This window comes from Panthera leo, chromosome C1 (genome assembly GCF_018350215.1).
Source record: "Panthera leo isolate Ple1 chromosome C1, P.leo_Ple1_pat1.1, whole genome shotgun sequence".
Lineage (NCBI taxonomy): Eukaryota > Metazoa > Chordata > Mammalia > Carnivora > Felidae > Panthera > Panthera leo.
The window spans coordinates 123,226,731-123,247,430 of NC_056686.1; the positions used below are offsets into that span (position 1 = coordinate 123,226,731).

Genomic DNA, 20,700 nt, shown 5'->3' on the forward strand with positions numbered 1-20,700 from the left:
ATTGAAACTCCCTTTTCCTCATCTGATTCTACTGCTCAGTGGTGTCCACGGTGGATGCCTCTTCCAGAGGTTTCCCTATACAAGCACAAATGCACAGATGCACATCTAGCATCTAGACCCATGTCTCTTATTTCTTCCAAGAGCACAAACTAGGCATGTGTTATGGATTGCTTTTTTCTACTTAATGGTGTAATGCGGTCTTGGTCTATTTCAGTGCATCCAGTATTGGTTCAACAGGTATGTGTAGATGTACCATGATTATTAAATATCCCCTGTTGTTGGATATTTGGGTGGTAATGTTTCTGGCAGTGAACTTCCTTGTACTAAAATATTTGTGCATCTGAGGGGCACCTGGGTGAGTTCGGTTAGTTAAGCGTCCAACTTCAGCTCATGATCTCATGGCTCATGAGTTAGAGCTCCCCGTTGGACTCTGTGCTGACAGCTCAGAGCCTGGAGCCCACTTTGGATTCTGTTTCTCCCTTTCTCTCTGCCCCTCCCCTGCTCACGCACACTCTGTCTCTTTCCTTCAAAAATAAATAAACATTAAAATAGTTGCACGTTTGAATATTTTTATGGCTTGGAGTCTCAGAGATGGAGTTCCTGGGGAAACTAGTATGTGCCTTTGGATTTGGATTTTGTTGCTTCCAAGGGGACTAAGCAGGTTTTCTCTTTAAAAATTTTTTTTTAACGTTTACTTATTTTTTTGAGACAGAGAGAGACAGAGCACGAATGGGGGAGGGTCAGAGAGAGGGAGACACAGAATCTGAAACAGGCTCCAGGCTCTGAGCTGTCAGCACAGAGCCCAACGCAGGGCTTGAACCCACGGACCGCGAGATCATGACCTGAGCTGAAGTCGGCCGCTTAACCCACTGAGACACCCAGGTGCCCCAGGTTTTCTCTTTAAACAGTGAGTGGGAATGCCCCCTCCCTCCTTCCACCTGAACCTCACTAACACTGTATAGTACCAATCTTTAACACCTAGGTGAAAGGTGAAAATGATTCTTCATTGCCGTTTTGATTTACATTTCTTTCATATATTGGTAAAGTTAATTATTTTTTGATGTGTTTATTGCTATTACTACTGCCTATTCACATCCTTTGTCTATTTTCCTTTAGACTATTAGTCTTTCCCTATTGATTTCTAAGAGCTCTTTATATATATATAATATATATATAAATATATATTTTATATTTTTATATTATATAGGCATTTGTTTGCCATATGTACAGGAAATATTTTCCCCAGTTTATGTTTTTATTTATTCTCTGGGTTATTACTATTAATATTTTTAATGAAAGTCTTTTTGTACTTAAATACTTCTTAAAGAGTCCGATTTGCTTTACTGTAAAATAAGAGCATAAGCTTCGAACTTTGATCAGAGTTCAAACACAGGCCACACAGCTGTCTCTGTGGACTTTCCCAAACCTTTTAACTTCTCTGAGCCTCAAGGTCCTCATCTGTTACTTAGGAATAATACTGGAAATAAATCAGGTATAGAGTAAGCATTGACAAGAATGCACGGAATCAGCGGAGAACCATCTCTGGACAGTGGAAGTAGGCTCTCTCTGGCTCAGTGCTACCTGCCCTTCCTCTACTGCCCTACTGTAGTTCTTCCCTAAAACTTTCCTCCTTGGTCTAGGGGGTTGCTTCCCCACCAAACGTGCCCCTCATTTTCCCACCTGTGAAAAGTCAGGTGAGGAGATCCTGGATGTCTCCTCCCTGATTAATAGGGAAGATAGAATAAGAAGGCATTCATTCCTGAAGTTAAATGTCTGCTCCACCGGCCAGGCCATCTGGCCACCTGGCAGAGGTCACCCCAGCATTCTCCCACTTACGTCGCTAAAACTTACTGAACCTTATCATTTCAGCCTCAGATCATTTTGCTAGATTTTCATTTTGTTTGCGAGTTGTTCATTCCCTCTTGCATTCAGACTAGTAATTTCAGGGGCTGTATTATAATTTCGAGATGTTGCTTTAGAAGCATTACAAAACATTAAAGTACATTTAGCCTTGAATTGTCACTTAAGATTATTGCAGGAAATGAGGGCTTTCTGGATCACAAATGTGACAATAGATTGAGAACACAGCTTCTATTATGACTAAATGGGGATAAAGAGTAAAGAAGTGCTAAGTACATAGTGACTGCTTGTGTGGGTGCCAAGGAACCCAGGGGAATCGAGGCTGCCAGACGATGGGGGCTGGCCTGGGCCATGGTGCTCCGGAGGGGCATGAACCATCCCTGAGTAATGGCACACAGAGGCCTGGCCCTACCTGAGAAGCATGCTGAGTGGTTTGTGGGATGTGGGAGCACAGACTGGTTTTTCTGTTCACCTCCCACCCTACTGCACTCCCGTCCTCTTCTACCTTTATCTTGAGCGTAACCCATAGCCAGCCTGGCAATGCTTGCAATGGTCAGTTTCCCTTAACGTCGGGGTGTCTGCCCATGACCACTGCGGTTCTCACAGAACTGCGGCCTTTAGAAGGTGAGAAGGAGGCCAGGGGCACTATGTGGGGGGTTGGGGCACCCTGCCCTGTGTGTTTCTTTTGTTTGGGGTGGAAATGTGCCAGGAGTACCAGTGATGTTTCCTGGGACTCTGCGGGAGTCTGTAGCCAAAGGCGTAGCTTGGGGCACTACAACTGCCTGCGAGCCAGAGAGCCCCCTGTAGGTGGTGGCCGTAATCTCTAAGGTCCTGCCTGGGTCTTGGGCTCCCAGCCCACAGGCCTGCAGACAAACATTTGCCTCTTCTGCCTCTGCTCTGAGGTGGTGTCCCCTCATGTGCTTTTCCAGGGTACCTGGTTCCTGATGTGGGTCTTGCAGCCTAGCTTGTTTTCTTCTGGACTTGAGGTCAACTTGGCCTGGCATGAGATCACTGCCAGGCACAGTGTGCAAGGCTCAAGGTCTCTTTGCAGCCAGATTGGGACACATGTGTCCTCAGGGCCAGCAGTGTTGGCAGCAACTCAGGCCTTGGGCAGGATGGCCAACAAAGCCAGTGGAAGGTCTGACAAGTGTGAATAATGTTCCTATAGCAGGCTTCTTATGCTCTTGGCCAAAATGAAGTGAAGCAGGCCTCCAGGCCATGGCACCAACACAGGGTCCCAGCAGGAAGGGGGAACTAACTTCCTTGCTTCCAGTTTCCAAGAGCCCAACTCTAGTGGCAGGCAATAGTAGCCCCATTTTACAGATGAGGTGCAAAGAGGTCAAGGAAGCAGGCCAGACAGTGCACACAAGCCAGAGGGAGAAGAGCTCCATGTGGGCCCCAGAAATCTGTCACTTTGGATAAACTGGGTGTTCATTCACCTCTGTGTTGACCTTGTCTTGCTGCAGACCGTAGCAGCCTTCAGTCTCCTATCCCTTGTCCAAGCAAGAGGAGCTCCTGAGAACCCATGTTTGTCCTATATCTGTCTTTGTGGCTGGAGGGGCGGGGAGGGGAAATTCTTCTTCCCGCTATGACTCCCTTGCCATCACACAATTCCCTTGGCCTTCTTGCCCTCTGGTGCTTCCCCTGGCTGTTCACAAGCTGCCCTGGGCCCTTCCTAACCTCTCCAGGAGCAGAGTCCCTGGGGGAGGGGCAGGCAAGCAGTGCCTGGCCCTGATGTATCTTGGATGGATGCATGATGGGAACATGTCCTCTCACCTCAGCCCTTGTTCAGGTTTGATGGAGCTTTGCCCTTCTCATCAGTTGACCGCATCCTGCTGTCTACCTGAGGCCATATATCCTTTTGGGCAGGGACGAGTTCTGCTCATTCTAGACTCTATCATTTAAGTACAGCTGTTAACTTGGAGAGGATATCGGGAGCCTGAGCCTGGGGACTTGGTCTCCTAAGTCACTTGTTCTGGGTCCTTAGAAATGCTTGAGTACTTGGTGCCCAGGGGCCTGTTGCCTAGCCAGACATTCCTCAACAAAGAGTTTCCCAGATGCTCAGAGGAAATAGCCTGGTGTCCTGTGGAATACCCATCCCCTTCAACACCGATCCCCCTGATATAGGAGGCCCCCTCTCCCTATGCACTTGGTGCCAAGATGTCAGCCTAGGGCCATCACCTTTGCATGGGTGGTTTTCTCAGGATGGCTCCTGATGCTCTGTGCCAGGGCATCTCAGCACTGTTTAGTTTATGACACAGGCATGTAAAGGACATTCTGGGGAGAGGAGGGGGCCTCTAACAACCCACTCAAGCATCTCCTGCCACCTTCCCCAAGTCCTTTTCTCTCTATTGCAGTTTCCTGGGACTGTGAAGCTCAGAGGCCATGCTGTCCCCAGGCTCGTTGCAGACACTGCCCTGTAGTGCCCATACCTCACCTCCTGGGGGATCTGTGTAGCTCAGAGCCCCTCCTTCCCTGCCCCTGGACAGGATCACTTGCTCTGTGACACACAGGAAAGGTCTGGGAGGATTCCTGCTTCAGGAAGCCTTCCCTACCACCCTCCTGTGTCTCTAGGAGCCACGTTTGCTTTACTTTGCTTATGCCCAGACACTTGACATCACCCCATATTTTCCTCTTTATTTCTCTGTCACCAGTGGGTCCTATTGAACTCATCAAACTACAGCCTTTGCATTTTTGATATGTCCATTCTCCAGAGAAATCTGGAAAGGCCTACTATGCAGCTCTTCTGCTTCAGTGGTTTTCTTTTGGCCACAGCTGTTACCTGGCCTCAGTCCCAGCCCCCAGAGCCCCTCTCTGAGCTGCCACTGGAAGATTTCCAAGTTCCTGCCTGATGTCCAGAGCTGGCCAGCTGAAAGCTTGTCCCTGAGCTCCAGTGAATTCCCTTAGCTCATTACCAAAGTGTCTCTCAAATAGCACATTAATAGGGGAAGAAGAGTGTCATTGGCTTGCTGCAGATGTCTGTGACTTAGAGCTTACAGCTCCCTGTGCTGGTGTCTGGAGTGGCCATTGCCCAAGGTCTGAGCAGGATGGGTGTATAAGGTCAGCAGCACATTCTTAATGGTGATAAGTACTGCTTTGTTTCCAGTTGATTCATCCAAAGGAGGCTGTTTTGTCATCACTACCGCCAGATATTTGTGGGACAGGCAGTGCCTGCGAGGTATCTTACCACCTGTAGTCCTGGCCACATGGCTCATCTATTCTAATACTTGCCAATTTGCCATTTTTTGGTGCAAACGGGGCAGTGGGGGCACAGTAGATTGGGTGAGTATGGTGGGGGCAGAATTAAAATCTGGCCCCAGTCTATCTAGCTGGTGTTTTTGGTCAAGTCTATGTTGTCTGTTGAGTGGATTGAATGATGCCCAGCTTCCAAGGTTATTTTGATGGTTGGATTTGTAAAGCCCCTGAGCTGGGACAAGTCAATCCATCATGGCCTTTTGGTTCCCTCATTCTAAATAAGAAGGCTGCTTGTCTGTTTCTAGTACCTTCCATGGAGTCCAGTGTTGGAGAGGCCCCATCACAGAGCTCAGGCTGGAGACGAAGGGAATATGCATTGAAAGGACCACTCCTCCACCCACCTCTGCTCATGTTTACTGACCCCCCTCATCCTTGGTTGGGAGAGGAGTGGATCTCTGTCTGGGGAGAGTTTTCGGAGAGGCTTGCTTTGCCACCCAGAGAGCAGCTGGTGCCCACTGGGTAGATGGGGAACCATCTGTACAGAGTTTCAGTGATGTGCCTGAAGGCACACAGGTGGAAGAACCCAGCACCCTGGACTCTATATTCTCAGACACCTGGAGGAAATCCTGCAGTGGGACCGAGGGAAGAATAAAGAGGATGGTGGGAGAAGGGAGAATGGGGGAAAACATGGAGATGATAAGCTTGTGTAGGTGCAGCTTTAAAAGACAGAAACAAAGCTAAAGCTTATGAAGGAAGCTAAACTATTCCTTCCCTACATCTCCTCATCCCATCCTCCAAAGAGAGGAAGGCAAAAATGATTCAGTGCACAAGCCCTGGTCTGGAAATCAGAGTGTGGCAGCAGATTTAGCCCCCGCTCTACCATTAACTAGCTGTGTGACTTTGGGCCAGCCTCCTAACTTCTCTGGACCTTTCTTTGCTCATTTCCTCACTCATTCTCCTCCAGAAGGCTTGATGAGAGCACCTGTTGTCTCTTCTAGCTGTAAAATTTTCTGTGACCATTCAAGCAAAAATCCCAGAGCTCTGACAGTTGTGTGAATGCTCTGAGATGGGAAGCCAGCAAGATTACCTTAGGAGACCTGCTGCCTTATTCTTCAGCCAGAGAAGGCTCTGGAATGATGGAAAAGCCTGGGGGCAGCCTGAAGCTGATGCTGGTGTAGAGGAGCAGTCTCCCACCCATCCCTTCCACTTCACCTCCACCCATGCTGCCCAAACCTCTTTTACCTCCCAGGGAAGCGCCTATGTAATATCTCAATACTGTGTGTGAGAGGAGGTCACAAATAACCAGGGTGACTGTCTCAGTCAGTGTGCGTGGCCATAACAAAATCCTGCATACTGGGTGGTTTAAACAACAGAAATTTATTTTTCTCACTATTTGGGATGGTAGAGGTCCAAGATCAAGAGGTCACCAGATTTGGTTTCGTGAAGTTTTTCTCCTTAGCTTTCAGATAGCCACCATCTCACCGTGTCCTCACATGGTCATCCCTCTGTGTTCCTTTAAGGATACCTGGTCATATAGGATCCTAATCCCACTGTAATTGTACCATTTTAACTTAAATACGTCTTTAAAGACTATCTCTAAATACAGTCCCATTCTGAGGTATCTGGGGCTAGGACTTCAACATAGGAACTTGTGGGGGGCAGGGCACAACTGAATCTATAACAGTGTCTGTGACATTTATTGTTCATGCTGGAATTCTTTTTAAAAAATATTTGAGTTTTTAATTGAAATATAGAATGCACACCAAAAGGTACACATCTTAGAAGCTTACAGCTTGAACACATTGACATAAACAGATTAAGAAATAGAGCATTACCATTACACTAAAATTTCTCCTTGTCCCCTTTCACTTACCCCCACAAAGGTAACCATTATCCTAACTTCTACCATACATTAGCTTTTCCTGATTTTGTACTTGGTATATACAAAATCATAGAATATATAATCTTCTGTGTTTTCACTCAACATTATGTTTGTAAATTTCATCCATGTTGTAGGGTATGTTTGTATTCTGTTGATCCTAAATGCTGTTGTTGGTGTATAGTGTCCCACTGTGTGAATATTCCAGTTTATATGTTCTACCATTGATGAGCTGCTTCAGTTTCCAGTTTGGGACTGTCATAGACAAGTTGCTATGAACATTCTTATACGTGTCTTCAGGTGTTGGTATTTTATGCAGTTCTGTTGCCGTATACATAGGAGCAGAGTTGCTGGGTCATAGGGAAGGCATACATGCAGCCTTAGGAGAGACTGTCACATAGCTTTCCATAGTAGTTACAAGTTTTAGTCCCATAAGCAGCTTATGAATGTTATGATTTATCCATAGCCTTGCCTACACATGTTTTATATCTCTTTGTATTTTCATTTTAGCCATTTGGTTCAGTGTATGGAAATATCCCACTGTGGTTTTAATTTGTGTTTATCTGATGATTAATACTGTGGAGCATCTTTGTATTTGTTTATTGGCCATTTGGTTCTTTTTGTGAAGTGTCTGTTCAGGTTTTTTGCCCTTTTTCTTTTCCTACCAGATCATCTGCTTTTTTCTTGTTGTTTTATAGGAAGACTTTACACATTCTGAGTCTCCTGATTTGGGGACAATTTTGAGAGGAAAACAGGGGAGCTAATAATAACTAGGTGTGACCAGGATTGGAATCCAGGATCATCTTAGGAAAAGCAGGCAAACTCCAGCAAGCAACACACAGTGGGTTTGAGTTTTAACAAGATTTTAAAAGGCAAATAGGAAGGCACCAATGGCTCATGTGAGGTGGAAACAAGAAGAAAAAAGTTATGTTTGTAGTACATGGCTTTTCAGGGCTCTCAGTTCCCTCTTTTCCTGTATCCTCCTGAATATGCTTACCTTCAGATTCCAGTATTGGAGGGAATTTTTATTGCCATGTGATGCTGATTCAGCACTTAGCTTTCTCTCTGCCCACAATGTGCTTTAGGGTCATTAAACTTGTGACATTTTATGATCCTCTTAGTCCAATCTCTGATTTTATTAATGAAGAAACAAATCTTAAGTGGTTAAATGACATTCCCAAGGTCACACAGCTGGTTGGTTAGAGAGCTGGGACTAGATCGCAAAGTTGCAGTTCTTTCTTCAAGGGCATTTTGATGTCTCAATATTTAAATCAGCCCATGTGCAAGGTCACTGCAAGGAATTGATATCTGTTGAAATACTCGGGAGGGCGGAGGGAGGGCACAGACCTGGAAGTCAGAGGCTCAGCCATCAATGGTGTGAGGTTTGCCATTCACCTTCTGTTTTCTCATTGGTCAAATAGGACTTTACTGGAATGTCCTGTGATACACCTTCCAACTTTAAGTCCTACATCCAAAAATATTTTGCATGAGGGAGGAAAAAGGGATATTCAAAAGAAGGTTTTTTGCAACAGGAAACAAATAAGTATAGATTTCCTATGAAAGGCAAGGATTGGGTTGCCTTAATCAATAAAGAGAAAAGAGAGAAATCAAGTTTCAAGTAGATCAAGTCCCAGTGGTATGAGTGGTGGAGAGCAGCCACTGCTGCCTCTCACTTTCTCTTTTACTTCAAATAGGCCAAAGAAAATGTTTGTTTATAGGAGAAAGGGCTCAGGTTATACTTGAGAGACTGAGTGATGTTACCTTAGGAGGTTGAAGAATCTCCTCTGTAGTTCACTAAATTAAAGACATTTATGTAATTGAGATTGTTATGGTTGGAAATAAGAGAAAACCATTTTAAATTGGCTTAAGCAAAATATGTGTAGAATCCAGACTCAAATAATGTTAGAAACCCATCCTCCTCTCTCTTGCAAATCTTCACTTTGCTTTCCTTTGCGTTGTCATCCATTTCAGGGAAGACTGTCCCATCTTAGGGTAGTCATGCCACATGCTTATAAGCTTGTATTTTTCTGTTTTAGCAATTCTAGCAGAGTATTTTTTTCCTAGTGGTTTCAGCAAATGCCCTAAGACTGGCTCTGATTGGCCTGATCTGGATCCTTGTTCATCACTGAACCAGCTACTGTAACTCTGATTGTCCATTCCTTTGTTATCTCTCTACCTTTGGGTTGGAGAACAGAGTCATCTCCCAACATGAATTTCAGAGATTGAGTCATGGATGGACATTTGTTCCCCAAAGGACTATCAAGGTTCTCTTCTGGAAGGAGGGAAGATTAATTCTAGGCAGACAGAAAAACTAATGTGTACTTTACCACCTGTGATAGTGTGATTTATAAGAAATACACGTGGTCTTTGGAATTTGTCAAGTGAGGAGAGCAATCAAGGTATCTTCTGTCATGTTTATGAGGTGACTTTTGGAAAGCATCTCCTGATGGGGCTGGTTGCCAGCAGAACCACCTTTGTGATTAGAGGATTGGAACTTGCAGTCCTACTCTCACCTCTGTGAAGAGAGAGGGGCTGCTGCAGATTAAATTATTACCATCAGTGATGGATGCAATCAATCATGCCTCCATAAAACCTGGAAAGGATGGGATTCAGAGTTTCTTGGTTGGTGAACACATGGAAACAAAAGGAGAGTGGTGCCCCAGAGAGGGCATGGAAGTTCCATGTCCTTTCCCTCTACCTTGTCCTCTGCTTCTCTTCCATCTGGCTGTTGCTGAGTTACGTCTTTTTATAATAAGCTAGTATCTAATAAGTAAAATGTTTCTGAGTTTGGTTAGCTGCCCTGGCTAATTAATGTAACCCAAGGTGAGAGACATTGGAACCTTGAATCTGTAGCCAGTTGGTCAGAAGCACAGGTGACAACCTGGGCTTGGGACTGGCATCTTGAAGTAGGGGCAGGGGGCAGTCTTATAGGACTGAATCCTTAATCTGTGGGACCAGATCTATCTTCAGGTAGACAACATGAGACTTGAGTTGAATGGTTGGGCACCTCACCATAAAGTTAATGCAATCCACATGCAATGGTATGCAGAATACCATGTTCCAGGGAGGATGGTGGCAATGGTATTACTTTGTCTTTCCCTCCAACCCAGGATTCTAGGAAACCTAGAAGGGAAATAATATTTATTGAGTAACAATATGCAAAATATTGACATATAATCTCATTTCCATTGGCTATATATGTATGTGTATATATTTGCATATATATGCATATATACATATGTATATGTAATACATATATACATATGTATATGTAATATATATATAGACATATGTATATGTAATACATATATACATATGTATATGTAATATATATATAGACATATGTATATGTAATACATATATACATATATATTTGCAATAAAAAGAAACAATAGCAAGAAGTTTAAGTTACTTGCTCCCCAGGATCATACCACTCATGAGTGAAGAAGCCCAGTTCTCAGCCAAGGGTTCTAATCCTAAAACCACCATCAATGCACAGTGCTATTTTCTAAACTGGGGCTTCAGTGCCTCAGGCTGTGAAAGTCCTAAATGTCAGAGTGAAAGGCAGAGTCTGGGCTGTAGGAAAGGAGAAAGGGGTCGGGCTGAGGTCCTGCTCCTTTCCTAGCAGCTGGACAGCCCTGTGACCTGAGATGAGTCTCTTGCCTGCTGTGGACCTCCCTTTCCTCATCTATAGTATGGTGGGGTTGGACATATCTGTAAGGTTGCTGCAAAGCCAAGTGTGACCAGTCTGTGATCAGGTGAAGAAGGGTGCCTGGCCATGCTGGCTCTGGCCTGAGCAGACACATCCTAAGGGGGCCGTGGATTTACACTGGGGGGCTTCTGACCACGCTCAGTCCCAGCATGCACCAGGTCACGCTGGTGCCCCACACCACCTAGTCTCCCCCTGGTGCTTTGATTTTTTCCCCCACCTTAGATGTGTCCCACAGTGTGTACCCACCCCCTCCACACACATTGGGACTTTGCTCCAGGCCATGCCAGTGCCTCACACTCCCCAGTATCCCCCTTATGCTTTGTTTCCCCCCCACCTTAGATGTGTCTTGCAGCATGTGCTCTCCTCACCACACCCGTCTGGACCTGCCAGTGCACATTCAAGTAGAGCCTTGCCCTAGGAAGCACTTGTTCTCAGAGGAGTTCGAGATCTGAGGCCCAGAAGCCTCTGCCACCCTCTGCATTCCAGCCTGCCTTTCCTGGGTTGGGCCGGTGTGCTTGAGGGGCTGTTTGGTCTCCTGAGTCTTTCTTCAGCCTCTGCCAGACTCACAATATGCCCAGAGACTTGTTGCCACTTAAAGCCTGAGAGATTTGCAGATTCTAACATGGCCCCAAGCAGGGCTTTGGCAAGAGAGAGGAAGATTCCTGTTCTTCATCCACCCAAGACCAGTTGGGTGGTCTTCCTGGTGAATAATGGAGCTGTCCCAGTGCCTTCCTGCCCTGTCTCCAGGTTCTAGAACAACCTAGAGTCAGTGTATTTTAAGTGCATCTTCTCAGGTTGGGAGAAGTGGCATCTGATTTTTCTTCTATAAGTCCAAAATCATTTTTCTAAGTACCATTCCCTAAGGAATAAAATGGTGTGTGTGTGTGAAATCAGTGCAGTAGGGTTACAGTTTAGTCAAAAATTCAGGATAGGACCTTGGCATACATTTTAATGGGATTAAAGATTTTCATACTTTTAAGAAACATGTGTTGAGGGCTTACTGTGCTATGCTAGGCATGAGTCAGTGTCTAGAATATGTATGGCCTTTGCTCTCCAGTGATTACAGTAGGCCAGCTATGGAAATTCATCATTAAAGTAGTGTGGTTATAGGGTGCTTGAGTGTTTTAGTCTGTTAAATGTCCAACTCTTGATTTTGGCTCAGGTCATGATCTCTTGTTTTGTGAGATCGACCCAGCTGAGAGCACGGAGCCTGCTTGGGATTCTCTCTCCCCTCCCTCTCTGCTCCTCCCCCTGCTTGTGTGCAAGCACTCTTTTACAAAATAAATAAATAAACTTAAAAAAAAGTGTATTATCGTGCAAACAAGGACAAGGTCGGAGAGGTTCCTTCTCTTTGAATGGACAGGGAGCCTTTCCCAGAGGAGGGAATACTTGGTCAAGTAGGAGATTCCTGGAGTCTGTTGTGGGCAAAGACCTGGTATGTCTTGGAAATTAGGAAAGGTATGGGGCTAAGCAGGGGAGTGGTAAAAAGGCTCAGAGGACAGGCAGCAGGAAAGTGGGGAAAGATCGGGATGCTAAGTGATGCTAAGAAGCTTGTACACTGTAGCACAGGCCACACAGATTCTGATCAGCAGGTCGGTGCTGGGGCCTGAGATTCTGCATTTGTAGTAAGCCTTCAGGGGATGCCATGGACCACAGCCTGAGTGGCAGGAGTGAAGCCATTTGGCTATCACTGAGGACTTTACATAATGAAATGATTGTAATCCTTAGAATTTATATCCCTGGAAATCCTAAAAAGTATAAGAATCCTGTCTAATTCATACAACATCCCTGTGAAATGTGATTCAGATCACCCATAATTTTTTTTAGATGAGAATCCTGGCATACAGGGAAGTTAAACTAGAGTCTCACAGGTGGAAAGGGCCTCAGATAATCTAAGATACACGCGTATTTTACAGGAAAGGAAACTCCTTTGTCATCTCTGAGGTTTTGGGGGGGTCTAAAAGCCCAAGTTTCTGAAATTTGACTGTGTAGCTCAGTTAATGCAGGTCCTTGCAGACAATGGTTAGATTCAGATCTTCAGTCTGTCCTGGGAAAGGTCCGGCACTTGCCTCCCTCTCCTGGGCTAAGCTGTGGGAATGGGTGTGGGACTGCATCTCTGGAAGAGAGGGTTACAGACATGGACATACAATGCTGGAGTAATGTACTTAAATTTGTGAGTATCTTTGGTTGGAAGATGCCAGGTTTTAAGCTTCCGGTCTTTTACTCATTTTCTTTGTAACCGGTATCAAACCGATTAAGTGTCATGTATGTCACCATTTTTATCAGTTAAAAATAGGGATGGCAGCCCCCACCCATCTACCTCACTACATGGTTAGGAGCAGCAAGCCCTGGCAGGTCTTCCCTCAGGTATTGTGCACGCCTATGTGCCACGTGCTGTTCCAGTCACTGCAGACCTAGAATAGGACAGAGCCAGCTCTAACCCCATGGAGCTCACATGGCTGAGAAGACAGACACAAAAGGCACATATTCCAAGTTAAATACATCAGAATGTAGAGTGTGATCAAGAAGTATGGGGCAATGGGGGCTTAAAACATGGGTCTAAACTGGAAGTCTCAGCTTGTTGGAAGAAGCAGTCTTTTAGCAGCGACTAAAAAATGAATGTGAATTAGAAAAATGAGGGGAAGGGAAGCTGGCTGGGTAAGGGCTCTGAGTCAGAAGGGGTTGTCTGGCTCTAGGAAATGAGAAAGTGTCAGGTGTTGGAAGGAGACAGAGCGAGCAGAGAGGGTTGTGTAAGGAGAGCCCGAAGGAATAAGCCAGGTAAGATCCTATAGGACTTGTTAAAGACTTGGGACTTTATTCTAAGGTCAATAATATGCCATTGGAAAGTTTTCATCAGGGGAGTGATGTGAACTTTTTAATTTAACAAGATGATCCTGGCTCGTGTGGAGAGTGGTTTGGTCAGGAGTGATTTTGAACAAGACCAGTCAGGTAGCTGGTCCAGGCATGAGAAAATGGAAGCCCGCATTAGGAATGGGATGGGGAGAAGGGAATAGATGATGGAGGTATAACTGATAGGCTTGGGGACTGAGTATGGGAATAAGGAGGAGGAAATACAATAGGGAGACTTTCAGGTTTCCAGCTAGAAAAACTCAGTGAGTGGTGGAAGAGTTTATTAAGGTTGGGAGTAGTGGAGGGAGGGCAGGTTGGATGAACGTATCTCATTATAGGTGCAGATGAGCTATCCAAGCCTTGATGTTGAGTAGGCTGTGGATGTCTACCAAGGCTGGCAACATTGACTTGGGATCGCATTATCCATAGAGATGGTATTTCAGGGTAGAGGCATAGAGGAAGTGCCCACCTTCTAGATGGCAGAGATCTGGGGACAGTATCTAGAGGTGCTCTGCCATTTGGTGGTCAGGTGGAAGAGACAAGTGAGATAACAGATAAGGACTAGCTTTAAACATGAAAGCAGGATGTTACTGTTGGGCTGGATTGGATTTAGTGTGTATAATAATGTGCATCTTAGACAGTTACTGCTACACTCGGATAGGAGAGCTCACGCTTCATTTTCCCAAGTCTACAAGGCTATTTCCTCAAAGTTTTTTTTGCCCCTATGAAAAGAAAAAACCTACCAGGAGGGATTTATTCTTATCCTGTCATGCAACAGTAATTTCATTTTCAAATCATTAACAGGAAGGCATCCTTATCTGATCATTCTTGATACAAAACTCTATCTTAGAAGCCTGATACCATCTCCTCAACTTCCCCGAGAGCTTTACTGATTTTCAGTTGAGAACCCTCAGCTCTAAATAAGCCACAGTATAAGCCCAGCTCCTTCCTGAACCTCTTTTGGTATCTCTCCCATCAGCTGATTCCTTTTTTTTTTTTTTTTTTTTTTTTTTTTGCCTCCTATCCTGGCATTTTGCTGTAGATTGTTCCCAGAATTTCTTTACTAACTTACAAGATATGAGCAGATAATGGGGAGCTGAACTTACTTTCTAATTTACTTTGAAACAGAATTTTAGATTGTATTTATGAGGAGGGGAAGAGGCAGCCTGTGATGGGTGAGAGTAGTCTTTAACTCTGAATTTAAATGAGTCTTCATAGGAAAGTATCCTTCTCGAGAACTCTTGCTGTGGATAGGAGTGGGGGTGGGGTAGAGGTGCTTGCTTTCCATAACATAAATCCAGTCCAAAGCAGACCTTCTCTAGTCTAGCCTGCCACACTCCTATTCAAAGCTAGTTTGTTTCTTTGAAATCCACCAAGCTTTTCTCTTCATAATCGGAAAATGCTAAATGTTAAAAAGGCCCTTTCAAGCTGATAGCATGCCTTATCAGAGAGATGTGTTGGGAAGGGGTGTTTATTTTTACTTATTTATTTTTAACCTTGTAGCCATTTGAATTGAAATACCTTAATTTGAGTTTGGGACTCGGAAAGCATTTGATCTCTGATCCCCCTGAGGGGTCCTGCAGCTGAGGGCAGCCTGCTGGGGCCGGGTGATGAAGAACACCAACTCTGGCTGCCTGGGTCTAACTTCTGGCCTGTCCTGGCCAGCTGTGTGAGTCTGGGCAAGAAATTTAACCTATCCACACCATCACTTACCTTATCTGTATAATAGCAACAAAAGTCAAGTAGTGGCCATCCAGTGGGGCTTAGTGTAAGGTTTAACTAAGCAAGTTTAAGTCAAGTGCTCAGAAGAGTGTCTGAAATACATATGCACTGTATTAATTTTAGCTGGTATTGCCTTCACCCTGGGGCAGCTGATGGGATTATGTAATGAGTAGTAGGAGCTGTGGTTCATGCAGTGCTGCTGTGCTAAGTCCTTCACGTGTATGCATGTCCTTGAGCTTTTCTTACACTAACTCCATGAAGTAGATACTGTTATTTTACCCATTTCACAGAGATGTAAGTCTATGATCACACGGCTGGTAAATAGCAAGGCTGAAACTTAAACCCAGGTCAGTCTGACTCCAAATCCCAGCCCTCACTCCCGCCACTGTACTAGAGCTTAGCCTGAGGTGACAGGGCCATGGGGCACTGGGTGTGGGTGGGGATGTGTGCTGGAGGGTGGAGTAGAGGATGGAGGAAAGAAGCAAAGATTCTTAGCTGAAGTGACCAGATGAACAGGCAGTCATGTAGCCTCCCTGCCACTTGTCATTCCTCCTGGAGAGGAATTGGGCAGAGACAGGGACTTGGGGAAGGGCTCAGGGCTCCTGTCTTCCTGGGATTTGAAATTTGTCCTTTCTCTTTAAACTTGCCTTCTGTTAGTTGTTTCCTTTATTATGGCCTCTACTCATTGACTCTCTTCTTAAAGCCACAAATACCCATATGTAGCTATTGAGGAAGGGATAAGTGGTTCAGAGTTACAGAGCAGAGTGACAGAAGCTTTAAACCTAAGTACTGGAAAGAACTTTGACTAGGAAATGAGGAGACATAAGTCCTGGTTATCTCTCTGCTACTGATGAGCAGGACAACCCTGCCAAAGTCATGGAATCATTCTTGGCTCTATCTATAAGTTAAGGATCAGAAGGTGTCTGAGATCTGGTGGATCTAGGCAGCCTTCCCCTGGATCTCTGATCTCTGGGAGCTATCTGGAAGTGATGGCAGTAGAGGAGGTGATGGAGCCAGTGATGATGGTGGAAGTGGTGGCAGAGAGGGTGATGGGGTGGAGGTGGAGATGATGACTGTAGAGGAGATGATGGAGATAGTGGTGGCAGAGGTGAGGATGGTTGGTAGAGGTGGAGATGATGATGGAGGTGCTCATGGTCATAACTACAAAAAGCCCTTGCCTGGCAGCAAGCACTGCATTTAGCACTTTATTGCCACATTTCATCATCCCAGCAGTTGTTCTTAGATCCATTTTGTAGATAAGAAGCCTGAGCTTTAGAGAGGAAAGATGGGCATTCCTTGGTGGGTGGAGTTGCCCAGGTTGGATGGAAGCAAAGGCAGAGGTGCCAGGAAATACACTATTGGAACATTAGTTCCTGCATAGAGCAGGAGGGGAGGTAGTTTGACCTTCCTTGTGTTCTCTCCCCAGATCCTCTGCCTCTGTGACCAAGTTGTGTCCCAGTGGAAATTGAGGGTTATAACTGCAGGACTGCATTCCCCTGGGGCCACACAGCATGTAACATAGAAAGTCTCACCACATTGACCAAATGCTCTTCTAGGTGCTTTCTCTTCATTTCCAAGTTATCACGTTGACTGCACACCTCAACCCTTAGGCTTTGAGTCTTGGCCTGCAGCTTCTCTGACAAAGACTTGTAGCATCTTCATGGGGGCCATGATTTATCACATTATTTTGGGACAAATGAATGTCCTCTAGCTCCTCTCTTGGTAAGTGTGGCTTTTCTATAACCTGTTTAACGGGCTGACCCTCAGGCCATCTTGGAAAGAGATTGGGCAAGAAACACATTTTTAGTGTAGATCATCCAGGGATTGGCTAGTTAGCACAGTGGGGTGGGACACTAAAACTGTTGACCCCTGAAGGCCTTGGTCAGACTCAAAATTCTTCAACCCCTCTTTCTTGGGCTTGGAGGTTCTTGTCTTGCTTAAATGAGAAAGGGATCCCTTCATGCAATTCCTACTGTCTACTTCTCTTCACCTGGGGATGGGGGATTGGAAGCATGAAGGCACCAGGCTCTGTGTTAGGAGGATTAGTACTGACCGCTCTGGTCAGGGAAGGTAGCTTCAGATTGATTGTGTGTACATCAGAATACACTCCAACACCTGGAACCTCCAACACTCTGCCTGCTCCCAACAAATGTTGATGGAACAATCAGTATGTAGCAGTTTTCTGTTGTGTGCTGAGGATACAACAGTGAAGATGGGGCATCCTGCCCCCATGGAGTCGATGGTCTCGTTTATGCTGTATTGTTATGATGACAGGGACAGGAGTAAAAGATGCTGGTGAACCTGTAGTAGAAACTTGACAGAGCCTTGTGGAGACAGGAAGGCTTCCTGGAGGCAGTGACACTAAGCAGAAACTTGTAGAATAAGAGCTGGGCAAAGCATAGGCAGTGGGGGGAAAGGAGGGGGAGGGAGGAAGGGACACAGGAGAACAAAGAGCAGAGTGTGGGGAAGATGTGGTCTGGGCCCAGGCATGTGCAGAGTCTTGGAGTCTAGGAAAGACACACTAAGGGGCTGCTTGCCTCACCTGGGCCTGGCCTGCCTCAGTCATAGGCACTCAACACCAGTTCTCCCAGGGTCTCCGTCTGTTGTGCTGTACCGAGGGGGCATGAGCAGGGAACGAGAGACGCAGGGGGAGATCTGCAGGTACTTTGGCTGGTCTCCACACTCCCAGAATGCCCGTGTTGCCTCTGCTGAACTCTTGGCTGAGTGCGGCTTTACTCAAGGGCTGTGTGGTTTTTGTGTGTTCTGAGGGGAGGTCGTGGCCAGTGCAGACACCATCAGACTGAGAGGCCCTGTTTTGGACTCCGAGGCTGTGTGAATTTAGGCTCCTCATCCACTTTGCTGGGGATTCTGCTGGTTCACCAGTACACTCAGCTCTTAAGTTTCTTGAGTGCTAGCATTCTGAGGCTTTCTCTACCATTTGCAGGAAACTAAATTCCATTAAAAATGGCAGGCTTTCAGCCATAAAAATTGATGAGTGTTTATAAGTGACATGGCCCAGGTATGTGAGTGGGAATGAGTTGATCCATTGAAGGGCGGCCTGGCCATCCCACAGGCTTAGAGGGCATCATGGCCCTGGTTCCCACCACCCACTCCTGTGCTGTGTGTTACGAGGCAAGAAGCATTTGCCTTCATCTGTCTTGCTGAGGAACAGCTTTTGGCATTTGTAGCTACACCACCCATGGGGACTTAACCATCAGTAGATTCAGAATAGATTCTTTACATAGAAAGCCACACAGCTGCATACAATTGAGATCCACATAGAAAAATATTTATTCAGTGGATTCCAGTTGATCATTTAGCATGCATTAATAAATGAATAGAGGCACTAAACCACCACGCTGACTCTAAATGCTGTTTACTTTGAGTGCATGTGGCTGTCCTACAGCTCCCAGACAGCAGGGCTTGCTTTAGAAATATATATCTGCGATTGTAGCGATTTATATAGGTTTTTCCTTGTCCTGAAGCTTGTAGAGCAGAATGAGATGGATGTAATGCTTAGCAAATTGAAGGCCATTTTGGAATCTGGGTCTCTGGCCTCCACATGGTGGCTGGAGCCACAATGGGGACAGAGTCCTTTCATAGGCTCCATCAAGTAGCTGGGGCAAAGACGGGACATCAAACCATCTGTCTTCCTGGACAGAAGCGGCCATCTGTGGCCTTTACATCATTTTAAAGTTATGGCCTGTGCCCTTCTCTGAAAACAAATTCTAACAGCTTTTTAGTCTTCTTCTAAATAAAATTTTTCAATAGGAAAGGGTGCAAGAGGCAGATGGGTTTAAACAATAATCACTAAGCTGACTAGTCACTGGAAAAGTGACTGCAAGTATCCAGGCAAGCCCTGGCAGGGTCAGAGGGCATGGGATGTGGAGTGGACTCCCAGTGGGGGTATGTCCAGTGCTTGGCCAACACCCAGGTCCCTCACATCCCATCAGCATTGCTTCCAAAGCCTCTCAGATTTCCTTTGGCAAGCCCTAGCAGTGCATGGTGACCACCCATCCAGGAAGCCACCTTTTAGCTGTTAGGAACTTGCCTGCTCCTGATGGAATCACCTTCTCAAAGCCATCCTAGAAAGTAATGGAGAAGGAGAGAAGGTGTGGGTGGGCAGTGTGGGTGGACAAGGGCTGTATATGGCCTGGTTTATGGTGACCTTAGGAAAAGATGGAGGGGAGAAAGAAGAAAAAGAAGAAAGGTAGGACCAAGGCAAGGGCAGTGCTCAGGAATGAGGGAAGGGGGTCTCGGTTATTATGAGTTCAGTCTGCACTCAGGAAAATGGGATGCTTCAAAAGGTGGCCAATGTGATAGTGATAGAACCACAAATGCCTGAGAACCCAGGCTCCACCTCAACTTGGGGTTGTCTTAGATAAGTTCTCAAATTGGAGTAAACATCAGAATCAACAGGTGGGCTTGTTAATTCCAGACTGCTAGGCTCCACTCTCAGAGTCTCTCATTTAGTAGATCTGGGTTGGGGCCTAAAATGTGTATTTCTAACAAGTTCCAAAGAGGTGCTAAGGCTGCTGTTCCAGGAACCCTGCTTTGAGAGCCACTGTCTCAGAGATTAGAGACTAAACCAAGGTTGGTGCTGATTGGGGCTCCTTGGATGGGGCAAAGTCAGTGAGATCAATGTCTCAAACTGGCTAGCAGAAGCAGATTGGCAAACACAAAGATATAAATTGAGTAAGTGCTAAAACCTTTTATTGGATGTATTTGTCTTTCCCTAGCTCTTCATTCAACTAACCATATGCTTACTTTCCACTGACAATTGCTATTTAAATGTCTCTTCACAGGCAGCTGTTCCTCATCCTACTATATGCTAGTTGATTTATTGTTCACAAAACCTGATGGAGTGTTCTCTAATGGGCCTCATTTCCCACAGTCTCTACCCACCCTTCATGTTGTTCTGGCTCTGGAAGCTGGCAGAGTCAGCTGCTATTACAGTCTTCCATCCCTTGCTCATGCTGTGTTTTTGCCTGGGTGCCCCTTTGCAGGCTACCTCTGACTCTCCTTTAATTTCCTGAGCGTTCACCCCCCCTGGGAGGGTCAACCAGCTCTTTGCTTCCATAAAACTGTACCCAGATAGCTCTCAGGACCCTTGGCAAGCAGTCACCTGGCTGTGGCTGCCTCTTCCTCCCCAGCCTTTAATCACTAGTGCTTAAGAAAGGGTCTGTAATAGGCCCCAGCTAATCAGGAGATGGCTGCTGAGTGAGTAAAGTCCAGAGAACTTGAATTAGAGGGTGGGGGGGGGGGGGCAGGGGAGATCACTAACTCCTGCTCACTGTGGTCACAGTTAGAGAGAAGTGGACTATTGGGGCAAGAAGAGATGGAGAATCTATGCTAAACACAGAAAACCTAAATCATTCTCTACAACCTCCTCTGTATCCCAAGGCTTCAATAATTCAGTAAAATGGGACCCTAACACCAAGTGGAAAAGCAAATCTTTGTGATTCAAATCACACAAACTACC

The 20,700-nt window shown here is 45.7% G+C and overlaps 1 protein-coding gene across 1 annotated transcript in view; it reads left to right on the plus strand.

Annotated features, from left to right (window-relative positions):
- Window positions 1–20,700, plus strand: part of GPR39 (G protein-coupled receptor 39) — a 199,500-nt gene that overhangs the window by 173,472 nt on the left and 5,328 nt on the right. The window lies entirely within an intron of this gene.